The sequence below is a fragment of the Mustela lutreola genome, chromosome 2, assembly GCF_030435805.1.
Source record: "Mustela lutreola isolate mMusLut2 chromosome 2, mMusLut2.pri, whole genome shotgun sequence".
Taxonomy (NCBI): domain Eukaryota; kingdom Metazoa; phylum Chordata; class Mammalia; order Carnivora; family Mustelidae; genus Mustela; species Mustela lutreola.
The window spans coordinates 178,720,598-178,746,495 of record NC_081291.1 but is presented as its reverse complement, the minus strand read 5'-3'; the positions used below and the strand labels follow the sequence as shown (position 1 = coordinate 178,746,495).

The window sequence follows — 25,898 nt, the reverse complement described above, 5'->3', positions numbered from 1 at the left end:
TTAAGTCTTTGAAAAGAGCATTAATGCTCTGGCTGACTGGCTATCTACAATGGCAAAGCGACCATAGGTTCTGACAACAATGAGAAGTTTCTCAGAGACACTAAAGAGTTTCTAGTTCAACAGATAGTTATTTACTGAAAAGTCTAACAGACTTCAGTAGATGTGTTTGGATTAATTTCCCACTATCGGTTTTCTTTCACAAATGTGAGGCAAGTGTTTACCCATTTCTTGCTGTCTGGACTCTAAACCCAGATTAGTTTGTTTAAAAGATGGACTCTGTGATTTGGTGAGTGCTGTGAAGTGTGTAAACCTGGTGATTCACAGACCTGGGGATAAAAATATATGTATATAAAAAATATATGTTTATAAAAAATAAAAAATTAAAAAAAAAAAAAAAAAAAAAAAGATGGACTCAAATTCAGAATAATCCACATACATTTTAGTGGTATTAATAAACAAATGTCTGAATAAATAGAATGGATTTTCAGGATAAAATGGAATATCCACAAAGAAAAAAAATTAAATCAAAAACAATGCAGGGGGGGGAGACAAGGGGAAATATTAATATTGAGAAATAACAAAAATGGCAATTGCAAAGTAGGCAGCTTCTCACCCATTCCACATGAAATGCTTTCATTAAGGTATACTCTTTCCTGTTGGTATGAGCAACCCAGATGAAGAGATCAGAAGCCATGAACTGTAAGGGAACTGAGACACAAGTCAGGCAGAAGAACCATCCAGATTCACCAGACACATTTTCAGGCAGCTCTAGCTTCTGGTGGAGTAGCTCAGTTCCAGCAACATAACTCAGTGAGCCCAGTGTACACAGACCTTGGAGGAAAACAAAACTTAACTAGATGAGAGCATAGTAAGAGATTTCAGGCAACATGACAGGGCAACAATATGGGATTGTTTCAGAATTATAACAAATAACATGGAGGACAAGGGGAGATGGAGAGGAGAAGGGAGTTGAGGGAAATTGGGAGGGGGAGGTGAACCATGAGACACTATGGACTCTGAAAAACAATCTGAGGGTTTTGAAGGGGTCGGGGGTGAGAGTTGTGGGAACCAGGTGGTGGGTATTAGGGAGGGCACGGATTGCATGGAGCACTGGGTATGGTGCAAAAACAATGAATACTCTTATGCTGAAAAGAAATAAAAAATTAAAAAAAAAAAGGATTATGACTCTCAGTCTCTAAAGAAACAGGAAGAAGATAAAAGTTATGTATAATGGCAAGACTAACCTTCAAGGAGATGGAGAATGCCTGTGGCAATGGTGGTGGCAACCCACCACAAATATCAAACTCTGGCAAACGGAAGCACAAAATCCAATCACAGCTCCAAAGCACATTAAATCTAGACAAAAAAGGTGAAAGGAACTGGCAAGGCTGAAGATCTGATTTTGAAAAGGGTCAAAGATCTGATTTTGAAAAAAAGGAAAAAAAAGGTATATTACCACAATTTCAGACAGTTTTTTCACAATGACAGTTTCATGGGCTAATTAGATCTTTTCTCAAAAAGTGAGAAAGGAAGGGCCCCTTGATGGTGCAGTTGGTTGAGCATCTCACTCTCGGTTTCTGCTCATGTGGTGATCTCAGGGTCCTGAGAAAGAGTCCTGTGATGATTCCATGCTCAGCAGGGAGCCTGCTTAAGAGTCTCTCTCTTAACCAATGTGATACAATACATTAACAAAAGAAAGAAGAGGGATGCCCGGGTGGCTCAGTGGGTTAAAGCCTCTGCCTTCGGCTCAGTTCATGATCCCAGAGTCCTGGATCAAGCCCCATGTCGGGCTCTCTGTTGAGCAGGGAGCCTGCTTCCTCCGCTCTCTCTGCCTGCTTCTCTGCCTACTTGTGATCTCCATCAGTCAAATAAATAAATAAAATCTTTAAAAAAATAAATAAAAGAAAGAACAAGAACCATATGATACTCTCAACAGATGCTAAAAAAGCATTTGAAAAAGTACAGCATCCCTTCCTGATCAAAACTCTTTAATGTGTAGGGATAGAGGACACATACCTCAATATTATCAAAGCCATCTATGAAAAACCCACCACAAATACCATTCTCATGGAGAAAAACTCAAAGCTTTTCTGCTAAGGTTAGGAACATGAAAGGGATGTCCATTATCACCACTGCTATTCAACATAGTACTAGAAGTCCTAATCTCAGCAATCAGACAACAAAAAGAAATTGAAGGCATCCAAATTGGCAAAGAAGAAGTCAAACTATAACTTTTTGCAGATGATATGATTCTATATGTGGAAAACCCAAAAGACTCCACTCCAAAACTGCTAGAACTTATACAGGAACTCAGTAAAGTATCAAGATATAAAATCAATGCACAGAAATCAGTTACATTTCTCTACACCAACAACAAGACAGAAGAAAGAGAAATTAAGGAGTCAATCCCATTTATAATTGCACTCAAAACCATAAGATACGTAGGAATAAACCTAACCAAAGAGGCAAAGAATCTATACTCCGAAAACTATAAAGTACTCACGAAAGAAATTGAGGAAGACACAAAGAAATGGAAAAATTTTCCATGCTCCTGGATTGGAAGAATAAATATTGTGAAAATGTCTATGCTACCTAAAGCAATCTACACATTTAATGCAGTTCCTATCAAAATACCATTGATCTTTTTCAAAGAAACGGAACAAATCATCCTAAAATTTATATGGAACCAGAAAAGACCTCGAATAGCCAAAGAGATATTGAAAAAGAAAGCCAAAATTGGTAGCATCACAATTTTGGACTTCAAGCTCTATTACAAAGCTTTCATCATCAAGACAGTATGGTACTGGTACAAAAACAGACACACAGATCAATGGAACAGAACAGAGAGCCTAGAAATAAACCCTTAACTCTATGGTCAACTAATCTTCAACAAAGCAGGAAAGAATGTCTGGTGGAAAAAAGATAGCCTCTTCAACAAATGGTGTTGGGAAAATTTGACAGCCACATGCAGGAAAATGAAATTGGACCATTTCCTTACACCACACACAAAAATAGACTCAAAATGGATGAAGGACCACATTGTGAGAAAGGAGTCCATCAAAATCTTTGAGGAGAACACAGCAGCAACCTCTTCGACCTCAGCCACTACAATTTCTTCCTAGGAACATTCATTGCCAAAGGCAAGGGAAACAAGGGCAAAAATGAACTATTGGGATTCCATCAAGATCAAAAGCTTTTGCACAGCAAAGAAAACAGTTAATATAACCAAAAGACAACTGACAGAATGGGAGAAGATATTTGCAAATGACATATCAGATAAAGGACTAGTATCCAAAATATGTAAAGAGCTTAGCAAACTCAATGCCCAAAGAAGAAATAATCCAATCAAGAAATGGGCAGAGGACATGAACAGCCATTTCTGCAAAGAAAACATCCAGATGGCCAACAGACACATGAAAAAGTGCTCCATATCACTCACCACCAGGGAAATACAAATCAAAACCACAATGAGATACCACCTCACACCAGTCAGAATGGCTAAAATTAACAAGCCAGGAAATGACAGATGCTGGCGAGGATGTGGAGAAAGGGGTACCTTCCTACACTGTTGGTGGGAATGCAAGCTGGTGCAACCACTCTGGAAAACAGCATGGAGGTTCCTCTAAAGGCTGAAAATAGAGCTACCCTACAACCCAGCAATTGCCCTACTGGGTATATATAAAATATATAAAATGTAGTGATCCGAAGGGGCACGTGCACCAGAATATTTATAGCAGCAATATCCAAAATAGGCAAATTATGGAAATAACCTAGATGTCCACCAACAGATGAATGGATAAAGAAGAGACGGTATACACACACACACACACACACACACACACACACACACACACACACACAATGGAATACTATGAAGCCATCAAAAGAAATGAAATCTTGCCATTTGCGACAACGTGGTTGGAATGAGTATATTATGCTCAGCAAAATAAGTCAATCAAAGAAAGACAACTATCATATGATCTCCCTGATATGAGAAAGTGGAGATGCAACATGGGGGGTTAAGGGGGTAGGAGAAGAATAAATGAAAGAAGATGGACTCGGGAGGGAGACAAACCATAAAAGACAATCTCACAAAACAAACTGATGGTTGCTGGGGGGAGGGGGGTCAGGAGAGGGTGGTGGGGTTATGGACATTGGGGAAGATATGTGCTATGGTGAGTGCTGTGAAGTGTGTAAACCTGGTGATTCACAGACCTGTACCCCTGGGGCTAAAAATACATTATATGTTTATAAAAAAATTAAAAATTGATTAAAAACAAAAGAATTCTCTCTCTTTCTCCTTCTGCCCCTCCCCCTGCTTATGTTATCTCTCTCCTTCTCTCTCTCTCTAAAATAAATTTTAGAATCTCTTTTTTTTTTAAATAGTGAGAAAGTAATACATTAATATTGGGGAGTCTTCTTTATTTTTTTAAAGATTTTATTCATGTATTTGACAGAAATTACGGGTAGGCAGAGAGGCAGGCAGAGAGAGAGAGGAGAAAGCAGGCTCCCTGCTGAGCAGAGAGCACCATGCAGGGCTCGATCCCAGGACCCTGGGATCATGATCTGAGACAAAGGCAGAGGCTTTAACCCACTGAGCCACCCAGGCACCCCAGGGATTCTTCTTTAAAGCACTTTGTTCAAACAGATGCTATCCGATAAAAGTAAAAGGACACTAACAGTTAACAATTACCGAGGCTCACTCTGTTAGGCACTGTTCTGCACATGCTCTGTGTATTAATCCTCCCTAAAGCCCTATGAAGGATTTATAAATTTTATAAATGAAGGGAATGAGGCAAGAAGTACAAATAACTTGTACAAGATAACACAGTAAATGGCAGATCCAGCATTTGAAGCAAAACCTTCTGGTTCCTCATACAAATAAGTATATAACATTATAGGTTCTCCAAGACAGGAATAAAAAGTAAATGAATGGTGATTGTGAAAGACTTATTGAATATATACATAAGGCATAAAACAGAGGATCTCAGCAATCAATAAATGGCAGCTTTAATTACCATAAATATCTCAACAACATGGGATGATAGCTGATGACTTTACAAACCAACCCCTCCCATTTTTACATTATTTTAATTATTGGAAATGTCTTAATATCAACGTTAAACCAAATTCAACTTTCTAGGGCTCGATTTATTTTTTGGAACTACACAAGTCTTTTCTCCAGTTTCCCTTCAAACTCTGTCAACAATAAACTTCTTCCTATATATTTGCAATACAAAATTGAATACCTTGAATAATATTGTTTAAGTGTACAGGCTGACATATATGCAGATTTTTAATAGAACAGTACTATAAATGTATATTCTATTCCTTATGATTTTCATAGTAACATTCTTTTTTCTCTAACTTACTTTATGTAAGAATACAACATATAATGCTCATAATATACAAAATATGTCTCAATTGACCATTTTATGTTATTGGTAAGGCTTCTGATCAACAGTGAGCTGTTCGTAGTTATGCTTTGGGGGAGTTAAAAGCTACATGTGGATTTTTGACTAAGTGAAGGAGACAGTGTTCCTAACCCTTACATTATTCAAGGGTCAACTCTATTTGCCATATTTATTCAATACTCCTTCTCGTGACATGGTCATTCTATGCATAAGCTCCAGAAAGTCTCTGTGGCTTGTATATTAGGTCCAAATATGAAAACAATATTTCCTAGGTAGTCTGACCATCAAAGAACGGAATGCTCCTAATAAATATATTCATTATTTTGATATCTATACTTTTGTTAATACTGCATAAGACTGGATTAACATTTTTCGTAGCCCTGAACTTTGACTCACATAGAGCTTGAAATCAATATTTTTCAGATATCCTTATCTGAACTCAGATTACTGAAATGTTTATCGCAAATCCAGTAATTTACTACTTATCTAAATTTCCTATATAAGTAAAGATTTTTTTTGCCTCTTTAGGTAAGTTTATTCCTAGGTATCCTATAGCTTTAGGTGCAATTGTAAATGGGATTGATTCCTTAATTTCTCTTTCTTCCATCTTCCTGTTGGTGTATAAAAATGCAACTGATTGCTGTGCATTGATTTTATATCTTGACCCTTTTTACTGAATTCCTGTATGAATTCTAGCACTTTTGGAGTGTCGTTTTTGGGTTTTCCACATTGAAGTATCACATCATCTGCAAAGAGTGAGAGTTTGACTTCTTATTTGCTGACTTATTTGCCTTTTATTTCTTTTTGTTGTCTGATTGCTGAACTAGGACTTCTAGTACTATTTGGAGTAGCAGTAGTGATAGTGGACAGTCCTGCTGTGTTCCTGACCTTAGGGGAAAAACTCTCAGTATTTCCCCATTGAGAATGATATTCGCTGTGGGTTTTCAAAGATGACTTTGATGAAATTGAGGTATGTACCCCATATTCCTGCATTGTGAAGAGTTTTTATCAAGAAAGAATGTTGTACTTTGTCAAATATTTTTCAGCATCTACTGAGAGGATCATATGATTCTTGTTCTTTCTTTTGTTAATGTATTATATCACACTGATTTGTGGATGTTGAACCAAACTTGCAGTCCAGGAGTAAATTTCACTTGGTCGTGGTGAATAATCCTTTAAATGTGCTGTTGGATCCTATTGGATAGAGTTTTGGTGAGAATTTTCACATCAGTGTTCCTCAAGGATATTGGTCTGTAATTCTCCTTTTTGGCGGGGTCTTTGTCTGGTTTTGGGATCAAGGTAGTGCTGGCCTTATAAAATGAGTTTTGAAGTTTCCCTTCAATTTCTATTGTTTGGAACAGACTCAGGATAATAGCTTTTAATTCTTCTTTAAATCTTTGGTAGAATTCCCTTAGGAAACCGTCTGGCCCTGGTCTCTTGTTTGTTGAGAGATTTTTGTTGACTGCTTCCATCTCCTTCCTGGTTATGGGTCTGTTCAGGTTTTCTGTTTCTTTCTAGTTCAGTTTTGGTAGTTTATATGTATCTAGGTATGCATCCATTTCTTCCAGATTGTCAAATTTTCTGGTGTATAGTTGTTCATAATATGCTCTTATAATTGTTTATATTTCTTTGGTGTTGGTTGTGCTCTCTCCTTTTTCATTCATGACTTTATTTATTTCATTCATGACTTTATTTATTTCATTCATGACTTTATTTATTTATTTATTTGGGTCCTTTCTCTTTTCTTTTTGATAGGTCTGGCCAGGGGTTTATCAGTCTTATTAATTCCTTCACACTTGATCTTAGCCAAAAGGCCGAGAAGTAATTATTATTAATTCCTTCAAAGAACCAGCTCTTAGTTTTGTTGATTTGTTCTATTGTTCTTTTGGTTTCTATTTAATTGATTTCTACTCTGATCTTAATTACTTCTGGTTTAGGTTGAGGCCTTCTTTGCTGTTAGGTTTAGACTTTCTTTGCTGTTCTTTCTCCAGGTCCTTCAGGATTTGGGCTTTCTTTGCTATTTATTCTTCAGCTCCTTCAGGTGTAGGGTTAGGTTGTGTACTTGAGAACTTTCTTGTTCTATAGATTACTCATGAAAGAAATTGAGCAAGACACAAAGAAATGGAAAAACATTCCATGCTCATGGATTGCAAGAACAAATATTGTGAAAAGGTCCATGGTACCTAAAGCAATCTACACATGTAATGCAATCCCTATCAAAATACCACCTTCCCCCCCACCTAAAGAAATGGAATAACCCTAAAATTTATATGGAACAAGAAAAGACCCCAAATAGCCAGAGGAATGTTGAAAAATAAAGCCAACATTGATGGTATCACAATTCATACTTCACACTCTATTACAAAGCTGTCATCATCAAGACAGTATGCTAATGGCATAAAAATAGACACAGAGATCAATGGAACAGAATAAAGAGTCCAGAATTGGACCATCAACTCTATGGCCAACTAATTTTTGACAAAGCCAGAATCAATATCCAATGGAAAAAAGGCAGCCTCTTCAACAAATGGTCTTGGGAAAATTGGACAGCCACATGCAGAATTATGAAACTGGACCACTTCCTTATACCACACACAAAAATAGACTCAAAAATGGATGAAGGACCAATGTGAGACAGGAATCCATCAAAATCTTTGAGGAGAACACAGGAAGCAACCTCTTCGACCTCTACTGCAGCAACTTCTTCCTAGAAACATGCCAAAGGCAAGGGAAGAAAAGGCAAAAATGAACTATTGGTTCCTCATCAAGTTCAAAAGCTTTTCCTTATCCATTCGTCCGTTGAAGGGCATCTTGGTTCTTTCCACAGTTTGGCGACCGTGGCCATTGTTGCTATAAATATACACTATGGAGTATTATGCCTCCATCAGAAAGGATGAATACCCAAATTTTGTAGCAACATGGATGGGACTGGAAGAGATTATGCTGAGTGAAATAAGTCAAGCAGAGAGAGTCAATTATCATATGGTTTCACTTATTTGTGGAGTGTAACAAATAGCATGGAGGACATGGGGAGTTAGAGAGGAGAAGGGAGTTACGGGAAATTGGAGGGGGAGGTGAACCATGAGAGACTATGGACTCTGAAAATCAATCTGAGGGGTTTGAATTGGCCGGTGGGTGGGAGGTTGGGGTACCAGGTGGTGGTTATTATTGAGGGCATGGATTGCATGGAGCACTGGGTGTGGTGAAAAAATAATGAATACTGTTATGCTGAAAATAAATAAAAAATAAATTTAAAAAAAAGATCAAAAGCTTTTGCACAGCAAAGGAAAAAGTCAACAAAATCAAAGGACAACTGGCAGAATGGGGAAAGATATTTGCAAATGACATATCAGACAAAAGGCTAGTATCCAAAATCTATAAAGGACTTATTAAATTCAACACCTGAAGAACAAATAATCCAATCAAGAAATGGGCAGAAAACATGAACAGACATTTCGGCAAAGAAGACATCCAAAATGGCCAAGAGACACATGAAAATGTGCTCAACAGTGGTCAGCATCAGGGAACTACAAACCAAAACCACAATGAGATACCACCTCACACCAGTCAGAATGGTTAAAATTAACAAGTCAAGAAATGACAGATGTTGGCAAAGATGCAGAGAAAGGGGAACCTTTCTACACTGTTGGTGGCAATGCAAGCTGATGCAGCCACTCTGGAAAACAGTGTGAAGATTCATGAAAAATTTGAAAATAGAGCTACCTCACTGCCCAGCAATCACAGTACTGGCTGTTTACCCTAAAGATTGAAATGTAGTGAACTGAAGGGGCACGTGCACAGGAATGATGATAGCAGCAATGTCCATAACAGCAAAACTATGTAAAGAACCTAGGTGTATATCAACAGATGAATGTATAAAGATGTGGTATGTGTGTGTGTGTGTGCGTGTGTGTGTGTGTGTGTATAAAATGGAATAATATGCAGTCATTAAAAACCCCCACAAAATCTTGCCTTTTAAATGTTTTGGATGGAACTAGAGGGTACTATGCTAAGCCAAATAAATCAATCAGAGAAAGACAATTATCATATGATCTTTCTGATGTGCAGAATTTGAGAGGCAAGGTAGGGGTCCTAGGGGGAAGAGGGGGAAAAATGAAATAAGATGCGACTGGGGAGGGAGAAAAATCATAAGACTCTTAATCTCAGGAAACAAAGTGAGGGTTTCTGAAGATGGTGGTGGGAGAGGGATGAGGTGGCTGGATTATGGATATTGGGGAAGGTATGTGCTATGGTGAGTGCTGTGATTCATGTAAGACTGTTGATTCACAGACCTGTACTCCTGAAGCAAATAGTGCATTATATGTTAACTAAAAATTTAAAACAAAGCTGTTAGTTTCATCACATAAATCTCTTTACCTCAGAGAAGTTGGAAATATCTTAATAATTCATGGGCACAAACTTCAATTGACTATTTTTCCTGGATGCCGCTGAGGGATGGGAGGAGGGGAAAAAAACTTATTACAAGGTGCACTGTTCTAATAGGGGGGAAAAAGAATATGAAGAGTAGATTCAGGAGTTGCTGATCATGATCCATTTACTTGTTATCAACAGACAAAAGGTTGATATCCAGGATCTATAAAGAACTCCTCAAACTCAACACACACAAAACAGACAAGCATATCAAAAAAATGGGCAGAAGATATGAACAGACACTTCTCCAATCAAGACAAACAAATGGCTATCAGACACATGAAAAAATGTTCATCATCACTGGCCATCAGGGAGACTCAAATTAAAACCACCTTAAGATACCACCTTACACCACTTAGAATGGCCCAAATTAGCAAGACAGGAAATAACATGTGTTGGAGGGGATGTGGAGAAAGGGGAACCCTCTTCCACTGTTGGTGGGAATGCAAGTTGGTGCAGCCACTTTGGAGAACAGTGTGGAGATTCCTCAAGAAATTAAAAATAGAGCTTCCCTATGACCCTGCCATTGCACTCCTGGGTATTTACCCCAAAGATACAGATGTCGTGAAAAGAAGGGCCATCTGTACCCCAATGTTTATAGCAGCAATGGCCACAGTTGCCAAACTGTGGAAAGAACCAAGATGTCCTTCAATGGAGGAATGGATAAGGAAGATGTGGTCCAAATACATTATGGAGTATTATGCCTCCATCAGAAAGAATGAATACCCAACTTTTGTAGCAACATGGATGGGACTGGAAGAGATTATGCTGAGTGAAATAAGTCAAGCAGAGAGAGTCAATTATCATATGGTTTCACTTATTTGTGGAGCATAACAAATAGCATGGAGGACAAGGGGAGTTAGAAAGGAGAAGGGAGTTGGGGGAAATTGGAAGGGGAGGTGTACCATGAGAGACTATGGACTCTGAAAAACAATCTGAGGGGTTTGAAGGGGCTGGGGGTGGGAGGTTGGGGGAACCAGGTGGTGGGTATTGGAGAGGGCATGGGTTGCATGCAGCACTGGGTGTGGTGCAAAAACAATGAATACTGTTACACTGAAAATAAATTTTAAAAATTTTAAAAAGAGAACAGAAAGTAAAATTTCTTTGTAAGTTAAAAATAAAATAAAAATTTACTCTTTAAAATGGCCCAGTAATGACATATTTTGGGGATGTGTATATTCTTCATCCAATGTGTTCGCTGCTTCTTTCAACTTCATATTTCCAATTTGGTAAGTTATTATCTAACATTAAAGTATGTTATCAACAGAACAGAGTTTACTGGGATACCACTTATTCCAAGCTGAGGCAATGTACTGACTCATCTGGGTCAATAACAGAGATCAACAACCAGCATATTTATTTCCTTTTTCCCCCAACTGTACTGCTGAGATCAATGTACTCATAGGTTTGAAGCTCTACCCTCTACTATGGTTTCTAAGATCAACAAATTTCTCCATGAACTGCTCATTTGGTGTGAAACTTATGCACTTTGTGACTACATCAAATAAATCTGCAACACAAATATCAATGACTGCTTGTTGTTTGAATTATAAATCTTTAACAAAAAATCTCTTTCAGTAATTATTCTCTGAAATAAAAAGTGATATAGAAAGATGTTCCCAGAGGACAACAACCTCTTTGGCCTTGAGTGACACACAGGATTCACTGATGCTCAATGAATGCCAGTAGTTCACAGCAGTAGGCTTTAAAGTCATGGGCAGAAGGAAGGAAAAGAAAAATTGGAGCAGTAAAATGAATGAGAATAGATATGCAAGAAGACTAGGAAGGCGGAGAAGACAAAGACCTAAATGAACAGGAACTTTGATTTTCTTTGCCAAAGCTACTCCTCAAACCACCCTCTTACCCATTTCAGTTAATGATAAATCCATCCTACCAGTTCTAGTTTTTTCTAGTTCCATCTTTCTAGTTTTCAATTGGAGAGTAATTGCCTGTAGTGATAGCATGGCTTAGTTCTAAACCTAGGGGCCTGTGCTGTGATTTGCCTACAGAGGCCTGCCTAAGTCCCCAAAAAGTGTCCTTATCTCCCACTATGCCTTGAACTACCATTAGTTTTGGTGGATCATGTGACCCAGGGAGTAGAGCACCTTGTACAGCTGTTAACACCTTTGTAAATCCTTCTCCTGTTCATAGTCACACTTAAAACTAATAGCTTTCCTGGACACTTGGTAAGTGGGTTCGTATAATAGACCCAAATGAAGATGACATAGGATCCAAATCCACAGACCCCAAAAGGTGTTTTACCTTTCTCTTGGTTGTAAGAGGGCCAGATGCAGCAACTTATCCTTTACCTTAGAAGAGATGTCTCCCCATGACCCATTGCTGGATTGCTAGAAATTTCACCTAGATATAAGAGCCTTGAATTTTGTTGAATATATTTCTCAACACAAGTGTCTACCAATAGGTCTACAGTTGCTGCTTCATTAGGAATAAATGTGATAGCTTATGGCAGGGAAAGAAGATCAAGGTCCTTGAATAAATATTTGCAAATCATGTATCTGATAAGAGCCTCATAAGCAGAATATAAGAAGAATCTCAAAGCTAAAAAATAAGAAATATATCTCAATTTAGAAATAGAAAATATTTCAGTAGACACTTCTGCAAACAAGATATGCAGATATCAAACAGAGACACAAAAATATGTTCAACAAAATTCATCATTGGGAAAATGCACATGACTTAGTGAGATACACTGGCTCACCATTTAAAATAACTAAAGTTGAGCAGCACCTGAGTGGCTCAGTTGGTTAAGCATCTGCCTTCTGCTAAGGTCATGATGTCAGGGTCCTGGGATTGAGTCCTGCATCCAGCTCTTGCTCAGTGGGGTGTCTGCTTCTCCCTCTCATGCTTCCTCTGTGCTCTCTCTCTCTCTCTTTCTTAAATAAATAAATAAATAAATATCTTTAAGAGAATAACTAAAATTGAGAAGACTTCTAATATTGAAAGCAGCAATATAGACTTTTGTACCCATAGATGGACCACAATATGAGGTGAGAGATAAATACACAAAATTGAAGAGAATTAATTTTATTTATTTATTTATTTATTTATTTTTTTTTTTTTGGAAACAAAAACTTTTTTTTTTTTTTTTTTATTTTTTATTTTTTATAAACATATATTTTTTATATACATATATTTTTATCCCCAGGTCTGTGAATCACCAGGTTTACACACTTCACAGGAGAAGATATTTGCAAACGACATATCAGATAAAGGACTAGTGTCCAGAATCTATAAAGAACTTAGCAAACTCAACACCCAAAGAACAAATAATCCAATCAAGAAATGGGCAGAAGACATGAACAGACATTTCTGCAAAGAAGACATCCAGATGGCCAACAGACACATGAAAAAGTGCTCCATATCACTTGGCATCAGGGAAATACAAATCAAAACCACAATGAGATATTTATTTATTTTTAAAGATTTTATTATTTATTTGACAGACAGATATCATAAGTAGGCAGAGGCAGAGAGAGAGAGGAGGAAGCAGGCTCCCTGCTGAGCAGAGAGCCCAATGCAGGGCTCAATCCGAGGACCCTGGGACCATGACCAGAGTTGAAGGCAGAGGCTTTAACCCACTGAGCCACCCAGGTGCCCTGAGAAGAATTAATTTTAACTCACATTTGGATTATGTTGAAATTTCTGGTACACATATTGCTTATACACCCTCCTACTGAGTTTTGACAGGGCTTCTATTTTATCTATGTAGTTTATTTCCCCCATTTTCTTTGGCTTTCACAAGCAAAGTCTAAGCACACAATAAATGATTTATGACTCCACCAAAATATAAGCCCTTTGTTTCCCCCTGGCTGCCATCAAGTCCCATGTGGAGATTAAGCACTTTTATTCCTCTTTAGATCCTAAATGAAAATGTTGCTATTTGTACATTGTACTCTTTTGACACATATAATGTCATTATTTTCTGAGTGAACATTATGTCACTTCTCTCTTCATGCTTAAAGGTAAATACGAACACCTTACCACCATTTTCAAAATATCTCACTAGTTGTCCTTAAAAGTGGGAACAAGAACAAAGGGCTTGACCTAGCCTCCAGACCCCATGTGAGCCCAACCATGTTGGTCTTTCTCATCCTATCTGGCTCCTCTTGCTTCTCTTTTGATGCCAGCTACATTTACCACTTTTCTTTATGTGCTTCTCCAATGATCTAGCTCTGAGACCATCTAGGCCCTCCAAGGATGGAAGGTCCTAAAGGTGGCAAATATCCAGGTCATCACATTGTTAATGAAAACTTTGGACATCCTCCCTGACCAATCAAAAGAGAATCTGCATTTTAGGAAAATTCCTAGGAAATTCACAGGCATTAATATTTGAGAAGCATTGATATATGGCACCTCCTACTATGGTCCTTTGCACCTCTGTGAAGTAAGATTTCTCACCTATTTACAAATGAAAGTATGAGGCTTCAGTGTAGTTCTGGAACATGACCTGCATTTTGCAAGAGAAGGACACCTGTATTTGAGTTTCCCCTGAAGGGAATGCAGAACTTTGGCCTCATTAAAATCATGTACAATTGGCTCAGATGTGATCATACTAATCAAAGCACTCAGAGCATCAACATTTATATATTAAAATTTGTATAAATATGTCAGAGGTGTCATTAGTAGTGGAAAATGGGGCATAAAATATAATATCGATGATGACTTGATGTTTATGATTTCAGAGTCTATAATGCCCTATGAGTTACCTGGACTTTTCACACATGTTCAAGTTTACAATGCACAGAAGAATAATTTAGTTTTGTCCTAAAGGGAAGCCTTAGGTACTATTGGGAGAATTTTAGTTCTTCATTCCTTCTTATTCTGACAAAAAGCCCACAGTTGTACAACGGGTTGACTCTTGTGCTTGAAACAAATTGGTATAAACAACATTCTCCTGAGCTTCTTAAAGGAAGCTCCAAAGTGAACCAGTGTATGAGAAGTTACTACACATGTTGTGGTCATTTCAGTGCTACTGTATTTCTTATCTCCTTTAGAAAACCTAACACTTCAAAAGAATTTTCTCAATTTCTTATAAGATATGGGTAAGACAGAAATGATTACTATAAAATTTATTATGCTTTATATATAAATTTGATATACTCTTACATTTATAATAATTGTACATTGGGTTTACAAGAGCCAATAAGCCAGGTGAGTAATGGAAAACAAATACTGAATAATTTACATATTAAATCTTAATGACTCTCCTCTAGTAAGCAACATAGATGTAAGACTGAATTACTTCCTTTAACAATGTTTTATTATTTCTTAACATATCTCTAAGGAATTTATAAGTATTCATTGACTAGAGTGTTAAACAATTTAAACTACATTTAAATAGCATTTCATAATGATTCCTACATCAGTAGTCTTTTTGCTTATTCTGATTAAAAGCTCCATTACATTTAACTGATCACATTTTCTCATTCAGACATTTAATGTAGGTCAATTGTGTATTAACTCTATGCTATCTCCCACTTCTGACAAGCATTTCATTGACTATTTATATACATGTAGCAGGAAATAGGCAGTAGGTGCTTCTTCACTTCTCTTTCCAGCATTTATAGCTTAATAAGTACCCACACAAACTGAATTTGAGATTTTTTCATTATTTAGTGATTTGGAATTGCCTAGAAAGGAGTTTTTTTTCCCAATAAAAATACCTTTATCATGTGAAATTAGTAGCTTTGTTATTTATATCACTTGTATTCTACTCCATTCTGCCACAATTTTATTCTGTGAAAACACTGGTAGAGAAAAGGTGTTCTCAAATAAAACCATAAGGATTTCTAGAAAAAGTCAGTCCTAATCACTGTTATAGCAAATGTGAAGCAACTTTTAAATATGAAAAACCTTTCAGGCAGTGCTAATATATTTATGAGCAAAGTTTGTGATGTAAAATTTTACCAGAAAATCTGTTACATACAGATATTCCATAGAAAAATAAATTTGGAAATTGGAATAAAATAAGGAAAGAAAAGATTCCTATTGTTGACAACTTTAAACAACACCCAGGGTTATAATAAACATTTGTCCCTAAACCCTGGGCCTTTACATTTTTGTTGTCTATAGTCTTTCTCTGATACATTCTTTTTTTCTTTTAAAGATTTATTTCTTTATTTTAGGAAAAGAGAGAGAGAGTGCAAGTAGGTAAAAGGGCAGAGTGAAAGAGAGAGAGAGAATTCTCAAGCAGATGCCCCACTGAGTGCATAGTCCAATGTGTGGCTTAATCCCAGGAATCTGAGATCATGACCTGAAGTGAAATCAAAAGTCTGCCTCTTAACCCACTGACTCACCCGGTCACCCCTGATAGATTCTTAATCTTTCTTTTCTGCTTGTATTTCCTACACTTACTAACCATGTGTGTATTATTCTCTGCTTATTTCTGTTCCTGCATGTTGTGATCTTCACCCACCCAAACTTCTTATGCAGTCTTCTTTCTTCTTTTTATGGCTTTCTCTCCATTTCTCTCTTTTGAAAAATTTTAATAAAGCAATATCAAGGAAAAATGTTTTATTTGTCCACCCACAGTAGACTTATAACAACTCTTGTCCAAATTCTTTGAATATTTTAATCTTGCTTCCCTTCTCACTGTTGTGCAGTTGTTTCCCACTCACTGCTCATTATGCTCTGGCCTCTACTGCATCACATGACAGAAATTGGTCTCACTAGAGCCATTTCTCAGCTTCCATGCTTAATCACAGTTGTTCACTCCTTATCCTGCCAGAGCATTTATTTTAGTGATTGGCACCATAATTTTCTTTGACGTTCTTGACTATCTTCCTCTCTTTGTGTTCATGACATTTATCTTGATCAATCTGCTCAGTATCCTTTCCTGGTCTCTCCTTGTCTTTATTCTCTGCCAGTCAGAACTATTAGTTTCAACAAGAAATTAATTTTTTGGAATGGAATCTTACATGGAAATGCTGGTAAATTAAAGGAATCTTCTGAGAAAAAATGGGCAGGAACAGAAGCAAGCATGGTCATCTGCCAATAGCAAAAATTATATTCCAACATTGACTCCATGAGGGCTGTTGTCACCACTGCTATGTGAGAATTCCACTGTTCACATGGACAGAATCACTGGTGTGGATGCAGGGTGCGTTTGCTGGAACCTTCATATTGTGCCTTGGCTGCCTTTGCAATTCAGATTATCTTTTGTCCTTGTCCCTTTTCCTCCCTCATTCCAAATTTCAACTCTAGTGTGACTGATGTAGAGTTGTCAAACCTACATCATGTCCCCTCACTTTAGATGTCAGGGAGCTAGGAAAGCCAACCATAGCACTCTTGGGTCCCACAATGGGTGTTAGAGTTTGCTAGCATCAAAATTATGTGGTAGAAAGGAGGATCAGTTTGGCTATCTAAAGGAGATATATAACTTCACTTCACTTTAGTATACATTGTCAATTCAGTTATTCACCATTCTCTTCACTTTATGTATTCTCCAATAGATAGGTCATACATAACTATGCCTTCAGTCTACCCAATGATTTTCAATTCATGATCTGCAGTAGACTCAAACTACAAAGTACACACGCACTGATGCCCACAAACTGGCCACTACATCTGAGTTCTCAATCAAATTTTGATGAAAATCTACCCAGTTGCCAAATGATGATTCTATTCTTCACTGACCAACCCTGTAATATGTCAGAGAGGCACTGCATCTATCTTCTGAACACTTTCCTTCTGTCTCTTCATCTTCCCACCAATCTCAATGTCATTTCACACACAGATTAGCCATGTCACATGTGCTTGGTTCACTTCGAGTTCAAAGAGAATACAGATTATTAGCCTTAATAATTGACTCACTAAATCAATGTCTACAGTGAAACTTCAAATCTATATTTTGCATAAAACTTTCCCCAGAATGTGTGATCTGGAGGACATTTAATGCAAAATATAGATTTGACATTTTTCTATAGGTTCTCGTTTGACAACATTGAGTAGTAGTAACTTTTTTACTAATATTCCTGATCCTAATTTCAAACTCTCTGCAGTCTATTTCCTACACCTCCATATATTCATTTTAGAAAGTATCTACTATTACTACTCTTTTCTCTTAGTTTCAGTGCATGCTTATTCCCTAATGAAAAATGTTCATGATCCTCCATATGCCATTTAACTCATTTTATTACTGAAGCCCTTCAAGATTCTTTTCCCTTTACCCTACATCCACATTCCAAACATAAAATTTCCAAATTATGCAGATCCTGTCCCATAAATTTAGGATGTACTACAATGTCCTTCATTTTTCCAATTCTGTTCATTGTTGCACATTTAAAAAATTGAAATAATTCCACTTATTTCAAAGACCATACAATAGTTTCCAATCAATAGAGAGGCAATAAACAAAATTGAGATGGTGTTCTGATGTGCATAATTTTATTTCAACTCTACTTTCTATATTTTCTTGTTATAAATTGAGAGACTTTTTTCCAATTTACTAAATTTCATTTCAGGCAACTCATTATCCAGTGAGGATATGGAAAAGGAACATAGAAAAGGACTTGGAAATGTAACGTTGCTGACAGATTTGATTCTCACAGGACTCACATATGAACCGCAGTGGCAAATCCCCTTGTTCCTAAAGTTCTGGCCTAATTGCTCTCATATGGGATGACTCTCAGCTTCACATCCCTATGTACTTATTTCCTGGGAGCTGGGCATTTGTGGATGCTTGGATATCATCCACAGTATCCCCCAAGATGCTGGTCAACTTTTTTGGCAGATCAAAATGATATCTCTTTCAGAATGCATGATACAATTTTTTTTCCTTTGCAGTAAGTATTACAGTGGAATGCTTTCTGCTGGCAACAATGGCATATGATCGCTATTTGGCCTTTTGCAAACCATTACATTATCCAGTGATTATGTCCAAGACACTGTGCATCCGCTTGTTAGTTTTGTCACTTTATGTGGCCTACATCATGCCATAATTCATATTTCTTTCTTATTCAGATTAACCTTCTGCAATTCCATCATAATACATCACTTTTACTGTGACATTATACCATTACTTAAGATTTCTTGCACTGGCCCTTCTGTCAATTATCTGACAGTATTTGTTTTTGCTGGGTCAATACAAATGTTCACCATTCTGATAGTTCTTATCTCCTACACACTAGCTCTCTCTACAGTCTTAAAAAAGAAGTCTCGGGCGCCTGGGCGGCTCAGTGGGTTAAGCCGCTGCCTTCGGCTCAGGTCATGATCTCAGGTTCCTGGGATCGAGTCCCGCATCGTGCTCTCTGCTCAGCAGGGAGCCTGCTTCCCTCTCTCTCTCTCTGCCTGCCTCTCCATCTACTTGTGATTTCTCTCTGTCAAATAAATAAATAAATAAAATCTTTAAAAAAAAAAAAAGTCTCTACAAGACATAAAGAAAGCCTTCTCTACCTGTGGAGCCCATCTCTTATCTGTCTCCTTATACTACGGTGCTCTTGTCTACATGTATGTGTGCCCCATATCTACACAATCAGAAGACCAAGATATGATGGACTCTTTATTTTACACTATCATAATTCCCTTGTTAAATCCAATTATCTACAGTTTGAGAAATAAGAAAGTCATAGATTCTTTGAGGAAAATATTGAAGAGAAATTCTTAGAATTCACATTATTATTTCTCATTTCACTAGAATGACAAATTGTACAGATTTCATTCTTACTAGGTGTTGATTAGTGTTCATTTTTTGCAGCTGTAATTGTCCTAATGTTTAAATGACTTAAGGTGAGATTACAAAACAAATATATGTATATGAAGTCAAAGATAGAGGGAATCTTAATCAAGTGTTCATGACGTAAAGATAATTTAAAAGGAAACAAAATATTTCACATGATTGCGTGTTTCAGTGTGGCTTCATAAATGTATTAAGCATTGAAATAGGGTAATTACTTTAAAAAAGAATTTGAATATGATATATCTGACAACCATAGAGCTATGTACCCCAAAGACTCACATTACATTCATTCCACATTGGAGTCAGGGTTGTATTTGAGTGAACAGAGACCAAAAAGTATAATGAGTGATCAGATTTTAGGTTCACCTCTGCCCTTCCTCTCTCACCACTGATTACCTACACCATTCTACTGTTATAACTGAGGTCTTCACACTAAGACTGCTCATTTCTGCCATTTGCTGTAGTTTTCTTGCTTCTTCTACATCCTATTGATATTCTTACTTCCAAAACATTGACTAAATAATATCCCACTTCAGCAACTTTTTATGGATTGTCATATCTACCAGATTATTATATATGGCATATGTACCTAGAACTGTATATATCTATATGCATATTGTACTCATATATGTATATGTACAAAATGAATGATATACAAAGATACCTACATACATATTATATAGATTGTATATAACCCTGGCAGATTATATATTTGCTATGTGCTGATTAGTAAGTTGTTGTTTTTATAAGTAAATTTTAAAGATTTTATTTATTTATTTTAGGAAGAGAGAGCACACAGGAGTGGCATAGATGGGCAGAGGGAGAAGTGGACTCTCCACCCAGCAGGGAACCCAATCTAAGGCTATAATCCAGTGTGGGGCGTGTCGCCGGGCCGGCCGGAGACCCCCACTAGGGGCTGAGCGGGATGGCGAGTGTCGCAAACCCAGAACGCGCAGAGGAACGACACCAGGCTCGGAAGGTCTGCCGAAGCAGGATCTCGCTTTATTGAGCAGGGCAGCGGCTTATATGGGGTGAGGGAAGGGAAGTGAGGTCAGCAAAGTGGGGGCCAATGGGGATGTGCCGTGTCAGCGGGAGTTGGGAGAGACACGCCCTGCAGGGGGTGGAGGCTGGCGGGAAACGAAACTGATGGGAAACCGAAACCGCCACTTTGGCGCCTTTGTGGTCGGCCATGTGGGTTCCCGATCTGGAAGAGAAGGCCACCCGGGGCCATCTTAGCCTCTTGGGGCCCAACAATCCAGGACTCTGGGATGATGATCTGAGCCAATGGCAGAATCAAATGAGCTTAACCAACTGAGCCACCCAGATGCTACTGTAGTTGTTACTGTTGTTGTTGTTGTCTTAAAGTAGTCTCCACACCTAGTGTGGGACCCAACACAGAGACTGATCTAATGACCCTGAGATCAAAATCTCAGGTGAGATCAAGAGTCAGAAACCCAACTGACTGAGTCACTTTGATATATAGTTTTAAACAATTTTTGCAGTTATAATTGCCCTAGTGTTAATGACTTCAGTCCTAAAGTCATTTTATTCCCATCTTTAATATCTGTTTATGTTTGTGGACACATACACTTGTTCTCCCTGGCATTACATGAGATTCATCCCCCCAAAACCTTGACTTCACTCTGAAGTCTCCTAAAACACTCCTAATGGATTCTGTGCTATGCTGAAATGAGTTAACTGAAATTCTTCTGGACTCTTTCTTCTTAAGTACACAGTTCTGTTGATACAGGTCTTTCTGCAAAGAATCCTTTCTGAATTGCACCCACCTTCACTTATAATTGAAATGGGTCCTTTCTTTAAGATCTATCTTAAATGTTACAGCTTCCTTGATGTATTTCCAGATTACCTTAAAGAGGTATTGTTTGAGGTATTGTATATTTCCTTTATTCTTTTAGGTCACAAATGCTCTTGTGTAATACTTACTTTTAGCTTATACATAAATTATACTTTAGAAGTCCTAGTACTCTTCCAATCTTTTGTGGTGTTTAGCACAGTGGCTGAAACCCATGAGTTAGTAAATAACTATTTACAAAACATGTAAATTGAAAATGAAACTGACAGCACAAATATTACAAATGAAGTGAGAATGCATCACCCATTCTCTCTCTCTCTCTCTCTTTTTTTAAAGATTTTATTTATTTATTTGACAGAGAGGGAGAGATCACAAGTGGGCAGAGAGGCAGGCAGAGAGAGAGGGGAAGCAGGCTCCAGAGAGCTGGATGTGGAGCTCAATCCCAGGACTTTGAGATGATGACCTGAGCTGAAGGCAGAGGCTTAACCCACTGAGCCATCCAGGTGCCCCTGCATCACTCATTCTCATACTGTAATGAGTCTTGGGTGATTACTAGGCCTGGAGTGCATGAGACACGGCAGTTCACCTTCTTGAACTTCTTCCAGGGCAATCATGAGTATCATACACCTAAAGTGAATCATTCGTATTCTTCTTATCATGAGAATTAGCCCCAGGGACAGAGTACAGCACAACCTTAGGGAGAAGCTCTTCAATTAGGTGTTTGTTTAAAGATACAAAACAGGAAAACATTTAAAACAAATACTAATATGTATTCCTGGAGTTTCTGATCATAAGATTAGACCAGATCAACTGCTATGTGTTTGTTTCTCTGAGAGATACCTTCAAGTCCAGGGAAAGGGAGTGAATACAGCAGGGTCCAGACATTGTTATTACTTTTCACTAGAGAATCCATGTTTTTGCATAGGTCTGTGGTTTAATTCTTATTGTTATATAACATTTCCATTGTGCTGATTTTTTTCTTAAATTATCTACATTTTTGCTTGTTCATGTAACATGATGAACCAAAGATTGTATTGGCAATAAAAACAACTGGTGTATATTTCTTTTATAACCATAAATATCTGTCTCCCCAACTGGTTTTTTCTTTAAATGAAACAGTTTACATCAATCCACGAGTATATGAGTGTGGTGTATACACTGACTGGTCCTACATTAGGTTGGGTGTGTGTGGAAATAGGATTTGGGGGTCTCAGAAACTCAGACTTCCTGTGCAGACTTCTCTTGTTCATGTCTCATCTATAGATTCCACTACCCTATGTCTCTTTTGTTAAATTTTTGACTAATTTACGCCTTTCAGAAATTGACAAAAATCTTCTGTTCATTGGTGTGTCCCCATTCTTTTTTCTATTACAGAATTTTTCATCTATGTACATCATTTCTGTCAATTTAGTGTCATGTTGGGAAAGATCTAAAATATATATCTCTGCCAAACCCACATTTTAGACAAGTTATTCTGCAAATTTTTAGAAAGTAGACTATAAAATTATGTATGTATTTCTTAATGAATATTTACCTGTGGAGGATGACATCACAATGCTAAGTTCATCCAGTTGTCTGGACTAATGCTGAAGGTAGATTAACTACCCCTTTAAAGTAATACTGTTATAACATAAACACCCTTTCTTATGAAATACTGATTTTCTTACTTGGAGATTTAAAAGAATTCATAGTACCTCCTTCAGAATACATATTTGTCTTCATCATGTTATACCCATTGAGATGTTGTTGACAACATTATCCTAAACTGTGCTCAAAGAATCACCACACTTAGTACTTAGGTAAAAACAAATACCAGGGGCACATGGGTGGCTCAGTGGGTTAAATCCTCTGCCTTCAGATCGGGTCATGATCCCAGGGTCCTGGGATTGAGCCCCACATGGGCTCCCTGCTTAGCATGGAGCCTGCTTCCTCCTCTCTCTCTCTCTCTCTCTGCCTGCCTCTCTGCCTACTTGTGATCTCTGTCAAATAAATAAATAAAATCTTAAAAAAAAACCCAAAACAAAAACCAAAAAGCAGATACCAGTGGTAGGCAGCTAAAATGGTGGAGTAGTAGGAGGACCCTAAACTTTCTTTGACCATGAAACACAACTAGATTAATAGCAAATCATTGTGAATACCCAAAAGATCTATCTGAGGATTGACAGAACAAACTGCACACAACTAGAGGAAGAAAAGAGGGCATTATCCTGCAAGTGGGGGTGCAGAACTGCAGTTTGGGAGAGAAACGGATCACCGGTGCTGTGGAGCGAAGGGAGCCCTTGTCACAGAGAAAGGTGAGAAAAAGAAAGAAGAGAGAGAGAATGAGATAAGGAAAGAGGAGCACACAGGGGGTTGCACAAGGAAAACACCTTCCCAAAGCCATTCACTAGAACAAAGAAAAAGGTTGCTTTCTATGAATTTTTACAACCAGTGGGGCTCAAAGACTGGCGTTTATAAAGGTCTGTGGTATGGTTGGCGTGGAGCCCTGGGGGCATTGCAGTGCTCCTGTGGAGAAGGTGGGCAGATAGCCCAGGGGCAAAAGACATGAACTGAGAATCCCCTGGGACACTCAGAGAGATGATTCCTCCTTCTTGGAGTGACCTGGATAAGATGAAATGGCCTCTTCATGGAGAATAGAGCCTGAGCATCATTTCCTAACACCACCCTTCAGCACAGGTGAAGAGGTACTTACTGAGGGTCATTAACCTGGACACTGTTTCTTTGCTGTGCTTTGCTGTGCAAAACCCATGCTCCTGTGCTTTGATGTGATTGCCCCTCTGGGTCAAGTTGCAGTAGGTCCAGCAAGACAAGACCCTGTCACAAAGAACAAGTGGGTATCATGCCATGCCAGGTCCTTAAAGTTTGGAGTTTTAAAACTCTAAAGCCTTTGTGTGAAGGCTTCCTGGACAGAAGCAGGTGTGAACTCTCCTCTCTGGTGACAAGGAAAAGGCTGGTGCCATTTCCCTCCCACGCTGTTCAGCATAAACCAACTTCAATAAGTAGTACCGTGCCAACACTGGTGGCCGAAACTGCTTACACCAAACAGCACCCCCACCCAAAATCTGCTAGCACTGCTTTTCTTGGGCAAGTGTGCCTGAGAACCAGAGCAGCGGGACACTCCCCACCCAAAGACCAGTACATCCCCTGCACATACCATATCTACTGACCATAGAGTTCTGCAAAACTTCAGCTCTAGTGAAAATAGCATCAGTTCTTTTTAACAAGCAAACCAGAGCACACCAAGTAAAAACTCACCATACTCTGGTCAAGGTCCAGACATTCCCCACTACAGGCAAGGAGAAACTGCAGAAGACTAAGCTGTGGGAAAGACACAGCAGCAGAGTATACACAGCAGACACCAGAGACACTTCCTGAAGTGCCAGGCCCTGGACAGCATATGACCTCTTCTTCATAAAGCCATTACTTTCAGGAATAGTTAATGTCACAGGCTTTGCAAACATACAGAAGGACACAGAGACCTAAACAAAATGCCAAGGTGGAAGAATTCATCCCAAAATAAATAACAAGGAAAGGTCACAGCCAGGGATCTAATCAAAACAGATAAAATATGCCTTATGCAGAATTTAAAGCAATCATATAAGGATACTAGCTGTGCTTGAGAAAACCTTAAAAGACATCAAGGGGTCCCTCACCACTAAATAATAGAGCTAGAAACTAATCAGGTCAAAATGAAAAATGGAATACCTGAGTTTTGAATCTGATTGAGTGTAATGACCACAAGGATGGAAGAAGCAGAGGAAGAATAAGCTGTATAGAGTTAAATTATGGAAAACCATGCAACTTCAAAGAAAAGGAAAAGAGAAGTCTTGGATCACAAAAGTAAATTTAGACATTCGGGTGCATGTGTCCCTTTGGATCACTACATTTGTATCTTTAGGGTAAATACCCAATAGTGCAATTGCTGGGTCATAGGGCAGTTCTATTTTCAACATTTTGAGGAACCTCCATGCTGTTTTCCAGAGTGGCTGCACCAGCTTGCATTCCCACCAACAGTGTAGGAGGGTTCCCCTTTCTCCGCATCCTCGCCAGCATCTGTCATTTCCTGACTTGTTGATTTTAGCCATTCTGACTGGTGTGAGGTGATATCTCATTGTGGTTTTGATTTGTATTTCCCTGATGCCAAGTGATATGGAGCACTTTTTCATGTGTCTGTTGGCCATCTGGATGTCTTCTTTGCAGCAATGTCCACAATAGCCAAACTATGGAAAGAACCTAGATGTCCATCAACAGATGAATGGATCAAGAAGATGTGGTATATATACACAATGGAATACTATGCAGCCATCAAAAGAAATGAAATCTTGCCATTTGCAACAACATGGATGGAACTAGAGCGTATCATGCTTAGCGAAATAAGTCAAGCAGAGAAAGACAACTATCATATGATCTCCCTGATATGAGGAAGTGGTGATGCAACATGGAGGCTTAAGTGGGTAGAAGAATAAATGAAACAAGATGGGATTGGGAGGGAGACAAACCATAAGTGACTCTTAATCTCACAAAACAAACTGAGGGTTGCCGG

General features: G+C 38.2%; 2 pseudogenes; one reads left to right on the top strand and one right to left on the bottom strand.

The window, feature by feature from the left end:
- Nucleotides 1–11,734, bottom strand: LOC131825646 (claudin domain-containing protein 1-like; annotated as a pseudogene).
- A 3,170-nt stretch (nucleotides 11,735–14,904) lies between these two features.
- Nucleotides 14,905–19,470, top strand: LOC131825645 (olfactory receptor 5H8-like; annotated as a pseudogene).
- The last annotated feature ends 6,428 nt before the right edge of the window (nucleotides 19,471–25,898 follow it).